The sequence below is a fragment of the Canis lupus genome, chromosome 1 (assembly GCF_011100685.1).
Source record: "Canis lupus familiaris isolate Mischka breed German Shepherd chromosome 1, alternate assembly UU_Cfam_GSD_1.0, whole genome shotgun sequence".
NCBI classification, from domain to species: Eukaryota; Metazoa; Chordata; class Mammalia; order Carnivora; family Canidae; genus Canis; species Canis lupus.
The window spans coordinates 85,684,871-85,706,516 of record NC_049222.1 but is presented as its reverse complement, the minus strand read 5'-3'; the positions used below and the strand labels follow the sequence as shown (position 1 = coordinate 85,706,516).

Below are 21,646 nucleotides of genomic sequence, written 5' to 3'. Positions count from 1 at the left end.
CAAATTTAAGGACAGAAGGCAAGGCAATTTGCAAAACCATGTTTTATATAATTTGAGAAATGGAAGAGGGCTGGAATTAACACTGTTACAATTTTGATGTTATTTTCTGCCAGTTTTTAATCCATGCGTTTCATAATGTCATAATTGTTTTAAATGCTGCCTTTAAAATAAGCTTATGCCACAAATAATCTCTCATCTTTCTATATGATACTCAAGACATATTTTTAATGGAGAGTTAATTTTCCACCAGTGGTTCACTGTAATTCATTTAACCAATTCCCCATGGGCGGACATGCAGTTGGTTTCCAGTTATTTTTTGTTTAGTTTTGTTTTGCCTTTTATTATTAGTATCATTACCTAAGGCCAGATTCCTTTAAGTGTGGTCAAAGCTTATGAACATGTTTGTAAGATATGGCTGACATCAGTTCCAAGGAGCTGGGCCAATTTACCGGCTCATCAATAATATATGAGCAATATTATTTGTCCTCTCCAGCGTTTCTAGTATTCACAAAATCTGACCGTCTTCGAAATTTCTTCAAATGTGTTTATTGAACATTTTACTATGTGTCAGAGCCTACAGATACAAAGACGTTAAAGCCTAAAGAAGTCTTGTGGCTAAGTAGGAAATATAGATATCTTAGAAACATATTTTTAGTTCAATTTTAAAAGTCCATTAAGGGATATTCCCGGTTGAGATAGCCTTAGATCATCATGACTGCAATCTGCTTCAGTTATACAACAACCATGGGTAAAGGACAGAAATTAAGTTTAAATGGCATGTCTATGTTAAAAACCAAATAAAGCTGAAGTTACAAGCCTACTGGGCTCCTGGTTTCTGGTATCTATGGCGTGGAGCAGGGAAAGACTAACATGTTGATAGATCCCTCCCTTAACCCCAATGAATAATGCATAGCTTCCATCAGTGTGTGGCAATTTACAGAGTCAACTGCGTTGATGGATTCTTTAACTCCACAATGGAAAATGCATGCTTTCTTACTTTGTTTAACACTTAATTCACAAAACTTCAAACCTTCCAGTTATTAACACTCAAACATTGAGCGACCACAGTCTTTCTAAATATTTCTATACTACTTGTAAAGTGAATCCATCAAAACTTATAAAATTAAAGTGAGAATATCTCAAATATTTAAACAATTATGAGCTTATTTAATTTTATTCTTCTAAATATTTAATTCAAAGTAAAACATAAGATACACAATTCTCTTCAATGCTTTTAGCACTTAAGGAGCAGATAAAACACATGCACAATATCACACCAATTACATATATTATGCTGCAATTAAAATACAGTTGACCCTTGAACAACATGGGTTTAAACTTATATGTGGATTTCTTACAATACACTGTAAGAATACAACACAGTGAAAGTGCATTTTCTCTTCCTTATGATTTTCTTAGTAACATTTTCCCCCTCTAGCTTACTTAATTGTAAGAATACAGCAAATAATACATATAACATGCAAAATATGTTAATCAGCTGTGTGTGTAACAGTAAGGCTTCTGGTCAACAGCTAGACTATTAGCAGTTAAGCTTTTGGAGAGTCAATGTTGTACAAGAATTTTTGACTATGCTGTAAGGGTGGAGGGGAGGATAAGAAGCCCCTAAACTTTGCCTTGGCACAAGGATCTAACTATAGCTGTAAAGGCAATGATGAGAACATTTACCTGAATTAATTAGTGATTTCATTTCATACTTATATTCTTATTTTTGCTCTTATGTTTTTACCCTTCTAAGGCTATAGTAGTTTTACCAGAAGGTGGAAATAATATTTTCAAGTCCTAAAGCAAAAGAATACTCTGACTTTGCTCATGAGCAGTTGATTCTCAATTGAGTTGTAGGACTCAAGTCATTCAAAGTAATGCAAAACTGAGCCACCCTCTAGGAAGAGTCCTTTCCACTGATGAATCTCCCTTGTTAGGTCATGAGACCTTAAGAGCATATATTTTTTATGAAATTTTATGTTTTTGAAACTTGATGCTTTTCCAGGAATAATGTAAATTTATTTATCTAAAGATTTTATTTATTTGAGAGAGGGAGAGAGAGAGAGAGAGAGAGAGAGAGAGCAAGAGAGAGCTACAGCAAGAAAGCACAAGCCGGGAGAGAAACAGATAGAGAAGGAGAAGCAGGCTTCCCACTGAGCAGACAGCCAGACATGGGGCTCAATCCCAGGACTCTGGGATCATGACCTGAGCCGAAGGCAGATAGATGCTCAACCACCTGAGCCACCCAGGCATCCCTAATGTATACTTTAAGATGGCCAACAATACTAATTGAAAGTCCTCTCATTGTGAGTTTTGTTCTGTTTTGTTTTTACTTTTTGGGGGGCATCACTGGAAATTTACATATATGTTTATAAGTGTTTTGTGATTATTGGTAGATCATCAACTTCTAGAAAGAAACAAATGAAACGGTATGGAGGGAACAAAACTTTAAGTTTACAAATGGTGAGAAACACTTTTTTTAAAACTCCAAATTCATTGTAAGGAGTAGATTTTTGGCAAAAACAGTATAATCCAGATTCACATAGACTTTTGACTTCTTTTTCTATGGCTGGGAAAGAGCTTTCCTCCAAGGGACACTGTGCCCGTTGAGTCTGCAATGGTATTAAAGATCAAAAATCAGATGCTGGTTTACAGCTCAGTGATGGGGGTAGAGAAGCACGTTAACTTAACCTCCTTAACTACTTTTCACTTTTGATGCTACCATGTAAATGGAATTGCTTTCTCAATTTTCTGTGTGGATTGTTCATTGTTAATGCAGAGAAATTTAACTCATTTTTGTGTGTTGATTTTGTATCTTGCTACTTTTACTAAATTCATTTATTACTTTTAACAGTTGTGTGGATGTGTGTGTGTCTCTGGAGTCATTAGTTTTTTACTGCTAACTAAAGTTATATAAAGTTATATGAGTTTTAGAAGTCGAGTTGCCTATGAACAGAGATAATTTCACTTCTTCCTTTCCAAGGTCTTTTATTTCTTTTTCTTGCTTAATTGTTCTGACTAGGTCTTCTAGCACAGTGTTGAATAGAAATGGTGACAGTGGGCATCTTTGTCTTTTTCCTGATCCTAGAGGAAAGTTTTCCAGCTCCACCAATCAGTGAATAGGATGTTGGCTGCGAGTTTTTCATCTATGGGCTTGATGCCAAAGTGGTTTTTTTTTCTAAGCCTAATTTAAGCAGTTTTTATCATGAAAGGTGTTGAATTTTGTTAAATGCTTTTTCTGAATTGAGATGATCTGTGGCTTTTGTCCTTATTCTGTTAGTGTGGTATAGCAAGATTAATGTTAATTCTTTTTTTAATGTTGGTAGAACTCACCTGTGAAACTGTCTGGTTCTGGGTTTTTATTTGTTGGGAGGTTTATGATTACTGATCCAATGTCCTTATTTGTTACGGTCTATTTATATATTTTTTTATTTCTTCATGAAATAGTGTTAGTAGATAGTTGTTTCCAGAATTTACCAGTTCCATTTAGGTTATCCAATTTGTATACAGTTGTTCATAGTATGCTTAATAATCCTTTTTATTTCTATAAACTTGTGGTAATGTCCCCTTTTTCTTTTCTGACTTTGGTTGTTTGAGTCTCTTTTTTTCTTTACCAATCTAGCCAAAGGTTTGTCAATACTTCTTTTTTTTATTTCAAAGACCAGACTCTTGGTTTCGTTGATTTTCTCTGTTGCTTTTCTATTCTCTATTTTGTTTATCTAGCCTATTGTTTTAAAAATTGCTACAATTGAATAATCGGGATTGTTGGGAAAGGTTAGCAGATATCTACTACTGTTTTGATATTAAGTTGTTTAATTAATCCTGAAGTAACTACTTTTTTTAAAGATTGTATTTATTTATTCATGAGACACACACAGAGAGAGGCAGAAACACAGGCAGAGAGAGAAGCAGGCTCCCCACAAGGAGCCCAATGCGGGACTCCATCCCAGGACCCCAGGATATCGACCTGAGCCAAAGGCAGATGCTCAACCACTGAGCCACTCAGGTGTACACCCACTTTTTAAAATTTTTTTTGAGAGTGCTTGGGGGGAGGGGGCAGGGGAAGGGGCCAAGAGAGAGAGAGAGAGAGAATCTCAAGCAGACTCTGCACCCAGCATGTAGCCTGTGTAGAGTTTGTTTGGGATTCTCTCTCTCTCTATCTTTCTCTCTCTCTCTCTCTCTCTCTCTCTCTCGTCCCCTTCCCCTACCCCCATGCACTCTCTCTGAGATTTTGACCTGAGCCAAAAATCGAGTCAGATGCTTAACAGACTGAGCCACCCAGGCACCCCAGAAGTAACTGGTTTTTTTTTTAAAGCTTTGTTGACTAGTATGTAAAGAAAGAGTGATAATATTTCTAAAGAACAAATTAAATGCAGTGATAGCATTTAATTTGTTCTTTAGAAATATGATCTTGATAATAATGTGCTGAATGGTTTGGACAGAGGAGAGACTCAAAGCAAAGAGAATACTTTAGAGGATCCTGCCATAATGCAATTGATAAAAACTTGAACTAAGGTAGTGACTGCAAGCATCTTTTCAATCTGAGATTTTCTTTTTCATTTATGTATTTTTTTTCTCTGAATCGAACATTTTAAAAGAGTTAAATGTCTATGTGCTCAAACATGCCGGTCTTTTACTGTAATTTGATTTGTAACATCTGAAGTTAGAAAAAATATCACTCTGAGTTTCTTCTGTTTCCTTCTGTCGTTTGTTTTTTGTTTTTAAAGATTTTATTTATTTATTCATGAGAGACAGAGAGAGAAAGAGAGAGAGAGAGAGAGAGGAAGAGACATAGGCAGAGGGAGAAGCAGGCTCCCTGTGGGGGGCAGCCCGATGTAGGACTCCATCCCAGGACCCTGGGATCACGACTTGAGCCAAAGGCAGATGCTCAACCTCTGAGCCACCCAGGTGCCCTCCTTCTGTGGTTTAAAAGAGACTAACTTTTAATATATCAGGTCATTTTCATTCATTTTCTGAAACTTCTCTGAATCAGGACATTCAGGCCTTAAGACAGAAGTGAGTCAAAAGTCACATTAGGTTGTCAAACAGAAGAATCAAATACAGGAAACTGGTTAAACTCAGGTAACAGTGTTAAGTAGCTGCTGGGACCTGCAACAATCCGTCTGACCGCAGGAATACGCGGAGGCCACGGGCCACCAGAGCCCAGGATCCTGGAGAACCGGTCTGCCGGGGCCGCTGCTGAACCTGAGCAGGTGCTGCGGCTGCCAAGGGGCTGCTAGTCGGCATCTGATCACGCTCACCGTTGCCAACGCCAGAAGGGCTCTCAGATGATGCTGGAGTGCTGGCTGTCTCCTGCTGCTGGGAAGTGCCAACAGAATCCGGACCGGGGTGCCGACCCTTTCTCCCCACTCCTGCCTGTACTTCCCAGTGGCACAAACTAACCAGAAGCCTGGGCAAGTGACTGGGAAAGTGGAATATGCATGTCTCTGGGCTCTCAGAACTGAGCCCAGAACAACAGGCAAATGATTGTTCAAGTCTATTTGCTGTCGGGGACTCTGAGTGAGTCAACACATTCCAGAAGGTCACCTAGTTGACTTTTTGAGGATGTATCTTTTCTATCTCTTTTGTCATTGATCCTCATCGGATAGGTTTATTTCCCCAGGTTTCTGTATCTCCACCAGGTGGAGTCAGAGGCCAGTTTTAAAGGGTTAAATTTAGAAAGTACATGTGGTTGAGTTTCAGTTTCAGGCTGGAGGAAGCAAAGATAAACAGTACCAGGGGTACTACTTCTTTCCACTGATGTTTCCTGCTAGAATGTTACCTTATTATTATTATATTGGCTTTGACTGTTGTGTCAATGTGCCCCACTCTCTGGCTGTAACTTAGGACATTTCTGCTGGGAGGAACAGAGATTCATTCCAGCTGGCTCAAGAAAAGAGAATCTTATTATAAATATACAAGAAGAAATATCACAGACATTTTTGGAAGAGAAAAAAAAATACAGCAAAGGCTTACCAGGGGCTGCTTTCTGCTTCTTGTAGGGAACACGTAGTCACTCTCATGTCTTTTTCTCATTTATTCATTATTCATTCATGAATATGAACCAAGTCTCTGCCGTGGTGCTGGGGACTTGAGATACAGGGGTAGATAAGGCATTTATAGGGAAGGGACAAATAAACACACATATAAAATTATGCATCACTATAAATGCTCTGCATAAAATGTGCAGCTTTGAAGAGAGTGTCACATGGGGACGTAATTGCAGTTAGGAGGTTAATTTTTAAGTCGCATTTAAGTATAGACCTAAAAAAATGACTACAAATCAGCCCAATTAGAGTGAAGAAGCAAGTTTGCTCAGTTACAAAGTGCTTGAACGAGAAAGAATCTAATTATTTGCTATGTATATACATAAGCACCAGGCTTATTATTAAATAGCTTATTATTTTAATATGGAGTATACATATTTATGGTGTGGAGGAAATCCTATCAGAATTAGTGAAAAACCTTAGTGAAAACCCATGAAATACACATAGGCTCTTTCATTCGGATTGATTCTTTATTTTACATTTGCTTTATGTAGTCAGGTGAAGATGGAAATCATCAATTTATGATCAGCACAGTGTTTTCCAACACTTGTTCCTAATGTAATTTTAAAGGGCATGAAAATAACTTTCCTTGCATTTTAAGTTGGCCAAACTCCCTGTCTCTTGGGGGAGATTTATTACATGGACTAGCAGATCTGGTTCTCTTTCTCTCCACCAAAATGGCACAAAGACAAATTTAAGCCAGACATAGAAACGGTGTCCCACCTACAGATGATTTGTCTTTTAAATCAGGTCATTTAAAAAAAATTATTTATTATTTTTGTTTTATTTTTTATTTTTTATTGGAGTTCAATTTGCCAACATAAGTATATCACCCAGTGCTCATCCCATCAAGTGCCCCCCTCAGTGCCCGTCACCCAGTCACCCCAACCCCCGTCCACCTCCCTTTCCACCACCCCTGTTTGTTTCCCAGAGTTAAGAGTCTCTCATGGTCTGTTTCCCTCACTGATATTTCCCACTCATTTTATCTCCTTTCCCCCTTTATTCCCTTTCACTATTTTTTATATTCCTCAAATGAGTGAGACCGTATGTTTGTCCTTCTCCGATTGGCTTATTTCACTCAGCATAATACCCTCCAGTTCCATCCATGTCGAAGCAAAATTCCCAAGTACCACCTGACATGCATCTGGTCTCACCATGTCCAGGGTGTAGACTTGGCTGTCAGAGGTCTGACATACAGTCCTCATTCTCCCTGGCCTCTAGTCTGCAGCAGGCTAATTGTGAATTAGTGAGTTAGCCACCTTGCGTCAGAATATGACTCCTGGTGGCTTTATTCCTCTCAGGTCCTGTTTTCACAGACAACAATCCACAATTAAATGCATTGATTTAATAAAGCTCCATTGACCATTCTGATTTCTATGTCAATGTTCTTTGACTTACCGGATTCGGGATAACGTATTAATAGACCAGAGATACCTACACAAAAAACTGAAAAACAAGAAGTGGATCCTAGCAGTCTACTGGAGTAAATGGATGAATATAAAATGATCACTATTCTCTCCTAGGTATCCAAGCCTAGCCAACGGACGATTTAAACACCCTGCCCATAAAGGATATATTTCACTTAGGATTTTCCGAGAAATACTGAGGAAATATAACTAATGTAAATTTATTTGTATTGTTGGGAAAGTTGGCAATTTAAGTGAAAACTATCTAGGGATTCTGGAGATCCTTTGTAGGTATATATTTAAGGAAGAGATGTCCGGGTTTGTTTGTTTGTTTGTTTGTTTGTTTGCCTGTTGTTAACTCATTTCAATCAAAGTAACTGAAAGCATGTAGTGTCAGCTAATAGTATTTTATAATCTTTAGGGATTTTTTTGGCCTCCACACAGTTAGTGGTTGGATGGCTAAAAGATAAACCAAGATATGAAACATTCTATTCTTCATAATTAAAAAAAGTGTTTTTCCTAGATAGATGGGCATGACTCTTGTAACTGAGTCACCCAAAATAAACTAGATTAATTAGGCCTGGGATGGATAAAAGAGAATACCCACAAAAGGATTACACTGCCATGTAAACTTAGAAATATTCATGCTCTTATGTTGGTAGTTATATATTTAGTCTATGGATGCGTAAAGAAAATGAGTGAGCCAAGAAGACTTAAAAAATGTCGTTCATATCTCAGTGCATGGATTAAGATGACAGGCCAGGATTCGAATCCTAGGTCTACCAGCCACTACTGCACAGCTGGTAGGGTCAATTTTACTGTGCCTTGGTCCTAGCCTATAAAATGGTCATCAGTACAATGTGTACACATCGGAAAATTGTTATGTCATGAGGACCGAAAGATATCAGGTTTCTAAAGTACTTGGCATGGAATAAGCCCTCATTTAAAAACCAGACAGCATTATTAACGACCTCTAATTTTGCCTCATGGCTTATCTTGGCCACAGTGTACCTCTAGGGCCAGGATTCTGAACTAGGTGTTACCCATCTCCTATCACCAGGGGGCATTTAGCAATATCTGGAGACATTTTTGACTATCCCATCTGGGGAAGGAGTGCATTATACTGGTATTTAGTGGGGAGAATTCAGAAATACTTTTAAACATTCCACAAGTCACAGGACAATCCCAACCACAAAGACTTATCCATCCCCAAATGTCAATAGTGCCATGAATGGGAACTCTGCTTTGAGGTTTAGTGCGCCTCTGTTCTACTGAGTGTGTGTTGTATAAGGGTGTGTCTTTGTGTTTTGTTCTCTAATTTACTCTCTGCTTCCTCTTCTCCCTGCCTTGCCGCTCCTCCCACTCCCCACCCTGGTAGATTGTGAACTCCTTGGGGGCAAGTTGGAGCACCTCTATCATGGCCATGCTTGCATTTCCAGCCCAAGGCCTGCCCCAGACACCTCAGCAAACATTGAAGGATATTTCCAAAAAAGCACTTTTCAAAAAGCCCATAAAAAGTAAATCTGTTGGGCACCTGGGTGGCTCAGTGGTTGAGCATCTGCCCTTGGGTTGGATCGTGATCCCGGGGTCCTGGGGTCCTGGTATCGAGTCCCACATCCCACTCCCTGCAGGGAGCCTGCTTCTCCCTTTGCCTTGTCTCTGCTTCTATCTCTCTCTGTGTCTCTCATAAATAAATAAATAAAATATTAAAAAAAAAAGTAAATCTGTTACTCTGGGTTATGCATGGCAATTGTGTACTCTGAACTAAAACTCGGGACATTTGTTTGTACAAAGTCTGAGAATGCTCGTGGTGCAGTCAGAGCAAAATTGCTTTGGAGTTAAAGACCGAGGTTTTAATTCTGCTCTGAATTCACCACTTCACCTGTCACTTTGACAAGTTACAAGACTGGTGATAATCATGCACGTATTCTCAGGGTGCTGTGAAGACCTCACAAGATAGTGTGAAGCGCCGGGGTCAGGACACTTGTTTCCTAGTGCTAGGACAGCCTATGACTTCGGGCCAATTCCCACCCCCACCTCCCCAGCCACAGCCTTTGTCAGTAAAGTAGAGCCAATAACCTCTGTGCAGGAACCTCAAGGCTTAAATGGAAACAGGATGTGCTTAGCAGAATTTAATGACAATAACTATTATGACTGTTGTATTTTCATTTCAGCGGCAAAAAAAAAAAAAAAAAAAAAAAAAAAAAAAAAAAAAACTCTTCAAGAAAAGAAATAGTTTTGTCTTGTCCTTTCCCCTTACGCCGTTTCCTTTATTCCTGCTCCCTGAGAGCAACAGGAAGGAAACAAAACAGAACAAGGACTCCGGAGAGACACATTTTAAGGTTATTTTGCACGTATTCCAAAATAGTGAGATGCACGTAGGGCTCGCTTCCAAAGAAGAGTTGGACACCCCAGTTCTTGTAGCCACATGGACTGGAGAGGCGCTGAGGCCTTTTACTTGTGTTTCTGGGCCATTCTTCAAAGTACTGAATTATCCCAGGAGGATGCGTTTCTTTTCCAGGACATGTGACAATAAAAAGAAAATTGTGATGATTGCTGTCATCTTCTGCTCCGGCTCTTGGTTTAGGCAGGAACGAAGCTGCCCAAACATTGAAAAGTGGTTTTTAGCACATGTATGGTGGCAGTGCAGGAGAGAGGAAATAGTATGTATGTAACATAGAAATATCTCTTATTGGATTATGAATATGGGGGGGTGGGGAAGGAGAAGCGACCCAGAGAGAATAAGAGACAGTATGAGAATTAGTTAGGCTTGACTTTGTTCTCAAGGGCAGAGCTACAACTCTACAGTAAAAGGAAATTTTCTTGGCCTTAGGATGGACTCCATTTGGGCTGGATTGGGTTTTAAGTTCTAACCTGGGGACACCTTGAGGCAGAGGGATGGGATATTGTTTTCCTGCCAGCAGGAGAATGGAGTTTACTGGTTCCCCTGGAAGAGCTCCCCCGAAGCATTTATTTCCTAATCTTCCCCTTTCTTTTTTTCTTTCTTCTAATTTTGGTGTGGTCTGAGACTGTTTGTTGCCTCTCCTGTGGGATCTATCCTTCTGTGCAAGAAATGGGAAATTCTAAAACATCATAATCCCCTGGCGGATGTGAGAAACATTCGCTTGGTGTTACGCTTACTAAATGATGCCACAAGTTGCTTTTGGTGATTTTGAGAGTCTTTGAGAGTCCAGCGTGTGGAGTATGCCTCAGAGATCCCCGTGGCAGGCATGACAGCCATAAAGTCCCCTGGGACATACCTAGCAAGGGCTCTTGGCCGGCGGATGGGAGGTGGTGGGGGGTGGGGGGATGCCTAGAATCTGGTACTTGGAAAATTAGCATTAAGATGTTCACAGAAAAAAGGGAGCAGATCTATGAGTCTGTCTCATTGGGAGACAGTGTCTTGTCCAGCTCACCTTCCACCTGTGCAGAATATGTTCTAAGTATCTGTTGAATGAAGGAAAATGCGGGAAAGCCAAAGTCAGGCTCCATCTAGAGATACAGGGTTGTTTCGCACAGGATCCTGTAGGGCTCCGAATCACACTACCTGAAACTTTCAGGCCTGTTTCATGGAGGAGAGGGGAGTCAGTACAGGCCAGAAGTGTTCAACCTTTCCTGTATGTAACCTATTGTCAATTAAGAACCTGCCATTGAAGCAACAGTATGTGAATAATACAGGAGATGTTGTGGTTGGAGCTGGAGGTAGGGAGGAGGCAGGACTTCCCAAAGTGGGCCACTCACCCCCTGCCTTGCCACACGAACACCCCTGCCCTGCTCCATTTCAGGAGGGCTGCACAAGACAGTTTACAAAAAACAGAACCAATCAATGCACTAGGAACAGGGCTGTTACTTTATTTTTTTTTTAAGATTTTATTTATTTATTCATGAGAGACACAGAGAGAGAGAGGCAGAGAAACAGAGGAAGAAGCAGGCTCTATGCAGGGAGCCAGATGTGGGACTTGATCCCAGGACCTGGGATCACACCCTGGGCTGAAGGCAGATGCTCAGCCACTGAACCACCCAGGTGTCCCAGGGCTGTCACTTTAAAGCAAGCCTCTGTCCTGTTGAGCCTCAGAATGATAATTTCATAGGAGCCCACACATCATAATTGAATGGCAAGAGCAAATATACTAAGAGGGCAATGCTAACTCTGCCTGGGGTGAGCTGTCACTTTCAATGGGATGTGAATTGAATTAAACAGGTTATTGGTGTGGGACCACAGCCAAAGAGGGGGAGGGCTGGCACAGACAGTAAGTAATGGTATAGGTCCAGGCTGGCTCATAATGGCAGTGGCCCCGTAAGAACCCCAGGCAATGTGGGGAAGTGTTGGTGGTTCCTGGAGACTCAGGACTTGCTAAAGGGACCTTGAAGCCTAAACACACCTGACAGGATGCCCCAGACAGAAGAAGGAAGTGAGGGAAAAGATTAAGAGGCTTTGTCTCTGTGTGAGGACGCCTCAGTCAGGGTGGGTGAGGAATGAGAAAGCCACAGGAACTGCTGCCAGATACCCTTCTACCCTCGACACATGTTTTGAGGGCTTCTTACCTCACCACCAAGAGCAGGTCACTTAAGGACAGCAGCCCAAGTTGGCTTTCTTGACCCCAGATGGCAGATTTAGGAATATTAGAAGCTACTGTCTTCTCTGTTGACCCAAAAAGATGAGCCCACAAATGTGGTAGCTCACTCAGATTTGTTTCCACACGGAGTCTCTTGACTTCTTGAATGGAAATAAAGTGTGAGGCTATGAAGCTTGCCGGGCCTCCAGCCCCTTCCCTCCTGGAAATGTTCTGGTTTGGCAAGCTCACAAATTTAGAGGAGTGAGTTTGATAAGCCATCAATTAAATGAGGTTGCCCGTCAGACATATTCAGGGATTTTGGTGAATCTTCTTCTTATAGGAAGAAAGAAAGCAAAGAAGAATTGATATAAACTTTGACTTTATTTTGTGAGATTATACATTTCTTTCCTCTCCTCCCCAATAGGACCATCAGTTTTGGGGGCCAGCTGGTGAGACCTGTCTGGAGAGGCTCTCACTGGGAGCAGGTGTGTCAGCAATCACCTCATGTTCCTCATGCCATGTCTCATCAAGAGTGACCCTATTGCCCACGCCACTGCGAGATCTTTCTCTGGCTTTATGTGTCTTCTGAATGCTTATAACCAGGTAAAATACTATCTTTGTCTGTCTGCTTCTGTATTATCTCTGCCTCCCTCCTTAGAGAATGTGCCGAGTGAGAGCACAGACTTCCTCCGAATTCTTTGTTGTGTCCTCACCACTCAGAACAGTGACTGGCATGTGTCCTGCCATGTGCTCTAAGTGTTTTACTTCTTAATTTGACTTCTCAGCCAATGGGTTGGGCTCTATCCTTATCCCTATGTTGCAGGAAACAACTCTAAACTTGGTCAAGATTTCACAATTTTGGGAGTTATGAAATCAGGATTCGAACTCTGGGCTTCCTGCTTCAAAGCCTACAGATTTTCAGTCCCATTTTGTCATCTGCAAAGTTTTGGTCAAATTAAAATCACTCTCTTGATGAAGAAATTCTTTACACAGAATTCTTTCACAGCAAGCATTTTATTGTCAGTTGGCTTTGCGCCTCTGTCTTTGCATAAAACTAGCAGTGGTCACAGTGGCTGGGGAGCCAGGTACAGTGCTGTGAGTCTGGAGTCCTTATTGTCTAGGGGGCTGGGCAGGGAGGTTCTTCAGAGCTTGAGTCTGTCTGGGTGAGGAGTTATGACAAAAAAGGAGGTTAACAGAAGAGCATTCAGAAAGAGGGCAAACAATAAGAGGAAAAAAAAAGTTGAGTCAACTAATGAACAAACAAACCTACAAATGAAGAAATGAATATTCATTCATTGGTGGTGTGAAATCAGGTAAGGGCAGAGGGAGCACACTGCTTCATCCTTAGTAAGCCGGCCACGTTCTTATTCAGGACCCTGATGAGAGAAGAGAAAGCCTCAAGGCTTTTGTGCCCTCATTATTTTTTATTCAGCTTCATTAAGATATCATTGAAAAATAAAAATTGTATATATTTAAGATGCATAATGTGATGATTTGATATATATATATATATATTTTTTTTTTTAAGTGATGCCACAAGTTAGTTAAGATATCCAACACCTCACATAGTTCTTTTCCCCTCTCCTCTTTTTGGTGTAGTGAGAAAAGCAAAGATCTGCTCTCTCAGCACATTTCAGGTACACAATGCTATATTAGCAATAGTCACCATGCTCAACACTAGATCTCCACCATGCTCAACATCTTATAACTGGAAGATTGTACCCTTTGACCAATAATATCTCCTCATCTCTCCCACCCTCCAGGTCCAGACCATTCTACATCAGGTTCTGTGAGTTCCTCCACTCTTTTTGCTCATTCCTACCACATTTTGACTGAGGTAGATGGAACAGAGTCAGGCATGTCTATGTGGAATACTCCAAGAGCTCTGGGAGCCCTTTTGCAACCTGCTGAGGGGGACTCTGAAGTGATTCCAATTCAGAGTTTGAATGCCAGCTACACAACTCACTAGGCTTGTGACCTTGAAGAAATAACAGCCTCTTTGGACTTCCATTTCTTTCACTATATAATATTCGCCATTTCCACGTGACATTACCAGGATGATGAAAAATTGTATAGGATACACACACATACACACACATACCACCTAGTGCTCAACACATACCACATAGCTCAATAAGCATACCTGTCAATCACTGTGTTCGAGAAGGCAAAGATAGAGCTGAAACAAAATATGGTTGGTGGAGGGGATATATGTCCCAACGGAATTGTGATTAGCAGGATGTTTATTAGAGATTTATTCATTTATTTATTCATTTATTAAAGCAAGGGAGGGGCAGTGGAAGAGAAAGAATTTCAAGCAGACTCCCGCTGAGCACAGAGCCTGATGTGGAGCTCCATCTCACCACCCTGAGATCATGATCTGAGCTGAAACCAAGAGTCAGATGCTTACCTGTCTGTGCCACCTACGGGCCCCTGATTAATAGGGTTAATACGGGCAGATGACGTTCAGAGCTTGCTTTTCTCTTCCACTTATATTCTAGGAAAGCAGTTTGCTAACATTCTGTGTTTTCTACTGAAGAGTAAGGCCATTTGATAGCTTCTATATTTATTCTACTCTTGGCCTTTGTACAGTATCTTGTTTTGATTAGTGTCCAGTTGGACACTTCACTTTTTCCTAAATTGCATTGTAGGATTTATAGAATCTTGTTATTTTAATGTGTAGATGCTGGACGTGGGAGTGGTTTTTCACAGAATTAGGTGTTATATTTTGCAGCAAAGTGGTAAAAGCACACAGATGTCTCTGGGGTTGATCGCAGGTGCCATACATCACAAGAAACCAGGTACCCACAAGAAGAAGAAATGGACACTGATAAATTTCAAATTAGAATCACCAAATGCCTTTTCTCTACTAGCCCTTTTTATAATAATTTATAATAAATTAAATAATGTATAATAAATTTTTATAAATAAATTTATAATAATTTATAATAATTATACCTGAATGCTGTGTGTGTGCATTACAGTGATGGAAGAATAGGGAAATATTCATGGAAAAAAATGGCTGAGCTTATTTAATATTTAGGAAAATGTACTTCTTTGAGCTGGCTTTGAAATACAGTGCATTTCCCTGTGATGGTAGCAAGGGTTACAAAGCTAATAAAATTTCGTTAGGTCCTGCAAACCAGATTTTATATGCTATATATCACTTCTGGGCTGAGGCCATTAAGCTAGTGCGCCTTTTCCATCTACCTCCTCTCATAAAATGGTGACCTTGATGGTTGCATGTTCTGAGCACAGGAGGCCTGGAGACTGCGGTACTCACCCAAGATTGTTTAAGGGTAATCAGCCCTTGCTGTTCAAAGACACTGAGATCTGGAGGTTTTTCTGTTATTGAAGCATTATATGGCCCACCTCATTAATTTGGGGGATTCAGGAAATACCTATGGGACAAAGCCACAGGAGAAGAAAACTGGGTACAAAAAGAAAGGCAGTATACAGCTATCCTTCAGAAACTGAATTGAGTTTGAGTTCAGGGTCAGCCACAGTCTATGACTTTACATAACACCACTAAATTTGTTTTCTGTAAAGTGGGAATAAAAATAATATGTACTTCAGAAGGTTGTGGTAAGGAGCGCCTGGGTGGCTCAGTTGTTTAGTTGTCTGTTTCTTGACTTCAGTTCAGATCATGATCTCAGCCAATGTGGATCCCCACACTGGGCTCCATGCTCAGCACAAAGTCTGCTCAAGATTCTCTCCTTCTCCCTCTGCCCCTCCTCCTTTTGTCTCTCTCTCTAACAAATAAATACAATCTTAAAAATAAGAAGGTTGCAGTAAGAATAAATGAGGCAATTCATGCAAAATCTTAGTGTGTTGCATAGTTCCTGCCTGCACATAATAAGTACTTAGTAAAATGCCTCATAATATAGATATTTTAAAAATAAAAGAATACAAGAACTTATCTTGCTTTCTTCAGGATGTCAATATTGTAAAAGCCAGTCTAGGCCCAACTATAAAAGAGAAGTTCTTAAGTTATAAGGCCTCAAATGGATTTCAGAGAGTAGGTAAACCCTATAAAATTATATGAAAAACTGCATAAATAAACATGCATTTGTCTAAATATAGTGAATTCCAAGTGAGAGTTTTAGTGAGAGTATCCATTGGCAAAACAGATCATAGAATGGAAAATCAAGTTTGGATATGAAAGATATTGCAGTGAAAGTATTGGCAAGATATGAAGAGTTATTAGAATATTGGGAATTTCAAGGATTCAGAAAAAAAATTAATCTGAGGATCTACAACAGTCAAAGCTCACAGACTTTTGACTCTGGTCATTTGCCTCACTTCAGACACTACTTGTGTCTCTATCCCTCCTTAGTCAAACCTCCATACCCAGAGAGGCTCCTGCACTCCAAAGAGTATTTCTACTCATCCCTCTGAGAGAGGCAGACTCTGGGCTCACCCAAGAGCACCCAAGCTCCCAGCTGCTGTGACCACAACTGCCAGTTTTATAACTGGATGAGAGACCTGAACCAACCAATAACAGAACACTTGAAAATAATCACCTTGTGAGATTTGTTTTATTTCAACTGACACTTTGAAAATGAGGAAGCAAACAATAAGAATGTGGGCTCTAAGGGCCAACTCACTTAACCAAAATGTTAAGTGAGGTTCCAAACACTGGAACCTACTCAGGTAGAGCCAAATTCATGACTGCAAATGACATTATCAAGACTCTAGTTTTTTTCCATCTACCAGTTTTACTTTTCTTTATGAGTCAATTTCATTTCTACCTAGGCTTTTGTCACGGAAGATATAATTTTATATCTTGTTAAACAAAAGTTTCATCTGAATCACCGAGGTTCAGTACCTATTGCACTACAAAGGAGGTACTAAGTCATAGGGGGAGATGGTGCAGAGCTAGTCAAAAATAAATGATATGGTGATGGAAATCTCTCACTGTTATCAAAAAGGTTGGCTTGGGTGATATAAAGGAGTTAGGGGAAAGAATTGTTTGGAGAAAACTCTGAGAAGGTGTGAGTGGGGAAATCACTAAGAGAGCTTGACATTACATATATAATACAGCTTTCCCTGCAACTGATTACTCTCTGACCCTCTCCCGAGAAATATGGAGGGTGAGAGAAAAGTTGCCTTGCTTCTCTAGAAGCACAATAAAGGAGAATTGCTATGTCAGGTTTGTACTTCTAAAGCCTGACAGCAAGAATGATGCATGAGTGTTTCCCCTGGACCATGTATTGCTTTGCTAGGGCTGCCATAACAAAATACCATACAGTGGGTGGCTTCAGCAACAAAAATTCGTTTTTTCACATATCTGGAGGCCGAAATCCATGATCAAGATGACAAATGGTTTGGTTTCTCCTGAGGCCTCTTTTCTTGGCTTGCAGACCTTCGTGATGTGTCTTTGCATGGTCTTTCCTATGTGTGTGTCTACATCCTAATACCTTATTATAGGGACATTGGTCATATTGGCCCACTCTACTCACCTCATTTTAACTTAGTCACCTCTTAGAGGTGTTTGTTTCTCCAAATACAGTCATATTCTGAGGTACATGGAGTTAGGTCCTCAACATATAAATGGAGCTGGGGAGGTACAAATCAGCTCCTAATAGAGCATGTGTGGCCAATACATATGAGAGAGCTGTCAGGGGAGCGGTCTTAGATCTGATCAAAAAAGAAAAAGTGAATCGTAGACATTTTATGGCTGTGGTAAGAATAAGGTTGCAGGTATGATGAAGTATTCATCTGGTTGAGGGCACAGATGACACGAGAACCCCAGCATGAGGGTTCCAAACAACACATGAAAACACCTATGAGAGAAAGTCAGAAGCAGAGAAGACAAAGCCTGAACTCAACAGTACCAGTCAAGTGAGGACTTTCCATCCACCAGACTTCCCACCTTCCCTTTCATTTCACTGGATTCCAACTCAGATTGGATCCTACAGGGTAAGAAATCTGCTTAGCTAGTTGGGGAAGGAGGAAATAAATGTGTAATTGGGGACAAGAGATAAATAAAAGATCATTTTCTTCCCTTTTTTCAGTCCATATACTTTTGCCTGTCACAAGCTCTAGTTAGGGGTGGATGAGTAGCCTTACCTTTAACTAACGAAGAGGATTTGACATTCTACGTGTTGAATTACATCTTAAAAATGTAAAGAACTTCTTATTCCTTAAGGGTGAAAAAAGTTGCATATCTATTAGCGTTTCATGCAGGATCAGAACTTCTCCCATAAAATACATTTTCAGGGGACAGAGGGAGATCAAAATAAAATTGTATATGCATTATATGCCATAGATCTCATTTATTCTGTATGCTAATCATTCTTCACAGTTCTAGCAATACTCCCAGTAGTGGTCTGATTGGCTTAGCAGGGACCAGGTGCCTAACTCTACACCAATCCACAAGCCCAGGAAGATAGGAATTCAATCAGAGTTGGCCAGATTGTGATTAATGCCCACCCCACAAATTAGAGAAATGCATGGATTCCAACTTTGCCAAACCCTATGAAATGAGAATGGAGTGAGCTTGTTTCCCAAACCCATACTAAGTTGGCACAACCAAACAACCACCAACAAAGTTTATAGTAGAAAATCTCAAGTCACTTCCACACTCAAGGTGCAAATATTTTATGTTTAGAAAAGGTGTAGGTTGTATGATACTAGGAAAAATCCCAGCGTACAAATCAGCAAACCCCAATTCTAGTTGTGATGCTGCCACTAACTAGCTGTGTGATAGTTTCACTTTACCTCTGGGACCTTCAGTATCTTCATCTAGGGAATCATAGATCTGGCCTAAAGTTATACTTGATTCCTTCCCACTTACAGCACTATGGCAGGTATAGAACGATTTTGTCTGTTTCTAGAGGGAGGATTTTGACTTCACAGTCATTTTATGCTGACTACCTCCTCAAATCTGCAGCAAACAATCTGTCACAACCAAAAAAGCCCTGCAAAGTTAATTGCAATGTGGATGACTTACAGAAACGTAATTTCGGTGCTTCTCTTTTACCTGCTGGGTATAATCATGTCATAGCTGCCTACATTTGTTTGACTCTAAAAAAGCTTATAGACCAGGAAAAGATCAGATGGGACATTTATAAGCCCAGCAAAACCACTCTTTTTCTTTCATTTGCACCATCTGCCTTATGGGAAAATCCTACCTGGCTTTTCCCCTCCAGAATGTGACTCAGAATGATTGGAGAAAAAAAACACGTTAATGCAACAATGGAGAGAATATCCTGCAATCCCTTAATATCCTCTGCAGAGTCATTTTCTGCCTATTCTTGCAGTTTGAGATCACAGGATTCTTGACAACCTAATAGCACTTCATGCCAATAAAGTCGAGACTGCCTTTTTGTTTGATGTCGTTCAGAACATGCAATTATCCCAAGGGCAGGTTGGAGCTAAACATTTTCATCTACCCTCAGCCCTTTCCGTTGGAGGGGAGTCTGTGACAGACTTCTTAGTTTCACTTATGCAAAAGTCCTGGAGTGGCAGGGTTCAGGGCTTTTACCTTTCAGAATGCTTGCTGTTGTCAATCCTGTTTGGGGGAAGTTTTTTCGGCTGTTTAATAATGGCCATTTTGCTTCTAATATTTATTTGGATGACAGATCCAGAAATTTCCATTTTTGTTCTACCTCCATTACCATTCAGACCTTCTTTTGGAGCGTTTGTCCATCTTTTGCATATGAAGGGATTTGTAGATCAGCTTCTCAAGCCCCAAATGGAGAGGGATCTCTGTGGGATAAATGCACAGACAGCTTTTTCAATCTGCTCCTTTTATTCTCACACTGTCCCCACCCTTCCTGCTCCAGGATCTACTTACTATTAAGAAATGGTTAAAAAATAATAATAATAATAATAAAAAGAGTTAGGAGGTCAGAGTTTTGAAGGGCAACAGAGCATCCCTGAGGGAGTGATGTTATAGGGTCATCATTCCAGTAACATTGAGCGCTGGGCATCCCTTATGTGCATCTCTTCCCCATGCAGAGCTAACCCCATGCAGCTCTCCTTTGACATTTATGGGCAATGCGAAGGAGAGATGTCACACTGCCTCTGTGCATGAGTACCACCTTCCTTCCTCCTTTCTACTCTTTCCGCAGTACTGAGCTCATGCCCCGTGCATGGTTGCTTCTCCAGCAGGCTCTGACTTTCAAAGTATGCAGAGAAAGAACAACTACTGCTTTAAGGGTGCTGTCTAGAAGCCTGGAGTAATAAAATCAGATTTCAGCATAATCTTTGTGCCATTACACCTTACCTGTGTGAACTTGAACAACAAGTCAGTAAATCTCTTAGAAGTTAGGATTTCGGATCTATCCAGTGGGGTATCAGTACCTTCCCAGCTCACTTCACGAGATGTTACAAGAATCAAATACAATACAGTGTGGTGAAAATGCCATACAAAATGCAGCAGAAATGTTAGCTGTCATGAATAATTTCATAGTTAGTGTTTTCCCAGCCAACTTTTAGGACTCAGAGACTGTGAGCCAAAAATCAGACTGAGTTGCTTACATGGATTCTCACAACCCTCCAAAGTTTTTCCTGTTTTATTCCCATTACACCAAGGAGATGAAGAAAGTGAAACCGAAAATGGTTATTCTAACCCAAAGTAGCTTAATTATTCACATCAGAGGCAGAAGCTGGCTCTTTGAAGCGAATCTGTGGGAAGCTAAATATACCTCTCTTGGGCAAAATCTCTGTAGGATTTCTTGTAAGGATCAGTGTGCCTGCTTGGGTTAAAAAGGGCATGTTTCTGATCTGCTTAGATTATTCTTCTCCACCTGCAGCCCTGCAGTGCTGAGCAGCTCTGTTTCTCTCATAGGCTCTATTCCCTCATCACTGGTATCCATACAGTGGGCACCCCGGCATAGGGGACAGGAAAGGGCAGATGGCCAAAACCAGAGTTGTGGCAAATGCAACATATACGATTTACACAGCAGACATTTTTCTAGAAATGTAAGTAGAGCTTGCAAAAGACCAGAGTGTCAGAGTACGAATTCAGATTCTGAAAGTTCTATTAGAAGTTTGAACTTCTTTTTTTTTTTTTAAGATTTATTTATTTATTCATTCAGAGAGAGCGAAGAGAGAGGCAGAGACACAGGCAGAGGGAGAAGCAGGCTCCATGCAGGGAGCCCGATGTTGGACTTGATCCCGGGTCTCCAGGATCACACCCCAGGCTGCAGGCGGCGCTAAACCGCTGTGCCACCAGGGCTGCCCAGAAGTTTGAACTTCTAATAAGTGTTAAGTACTGTACTGGAAATAGAAATGTAAAATAAAATAAAATTAAGCATCCAATCTCAGGTTGTGACTTCCCCATCTGGTGTGTGAAGCAAGCAAGTAAACAGAGGGCAACAGTTGGGAGCAATAACTTCTAGGTGAGAGGTCAGCTGAGCATACTAGGGGTTACACAGTGAAGCTAGCTAACCAGAAGAGTGGTAGACAAGTGGGCGGTAGGGAGGTTCTGGGTTAAGGCGATCATTGACTTAAGTCATGAAGAAGCATCACCAAGGTCAACATTATGAAAAAATATAATTCTTCCTCTTGCCTCAGCATCTGTGCCTACAATTCCCTTGTGCTTTCTTTCCTTATTTCTGCAAATCTTACCCTGATTTTTCCCTTAGCCATCATTTAACTCTAAAAAAGATTCGTAAATCTAAAT

At 40.5% G+C, this 21,646-nt stretch overlaps 1 long non-coding RNA gene across 1 annotated transcript; it reads right to left on the bottom strand.

The window, feature by feature from the left end:
• Window positions 1-12,813: 12,813 nt before the first annotated feature.
• Window positions 12,814-20,556, bottom strand: LOC111090744. The gene is made up of 4 exons (XR_005353180.1): window positions 20,246-20,556; window positions 19,502-19,725; window positions 13,279-13,388; window positions 12,814-13,171 (listed from the first exon to the last, which is right to left on the bottom strand). It is a non-coding gene; the product is annotated as an uncharacterized LOC111090744 (long non-coding RNA).
• Window positions 20,557-21,646: the final 1,090 nt, after the last annotated feature.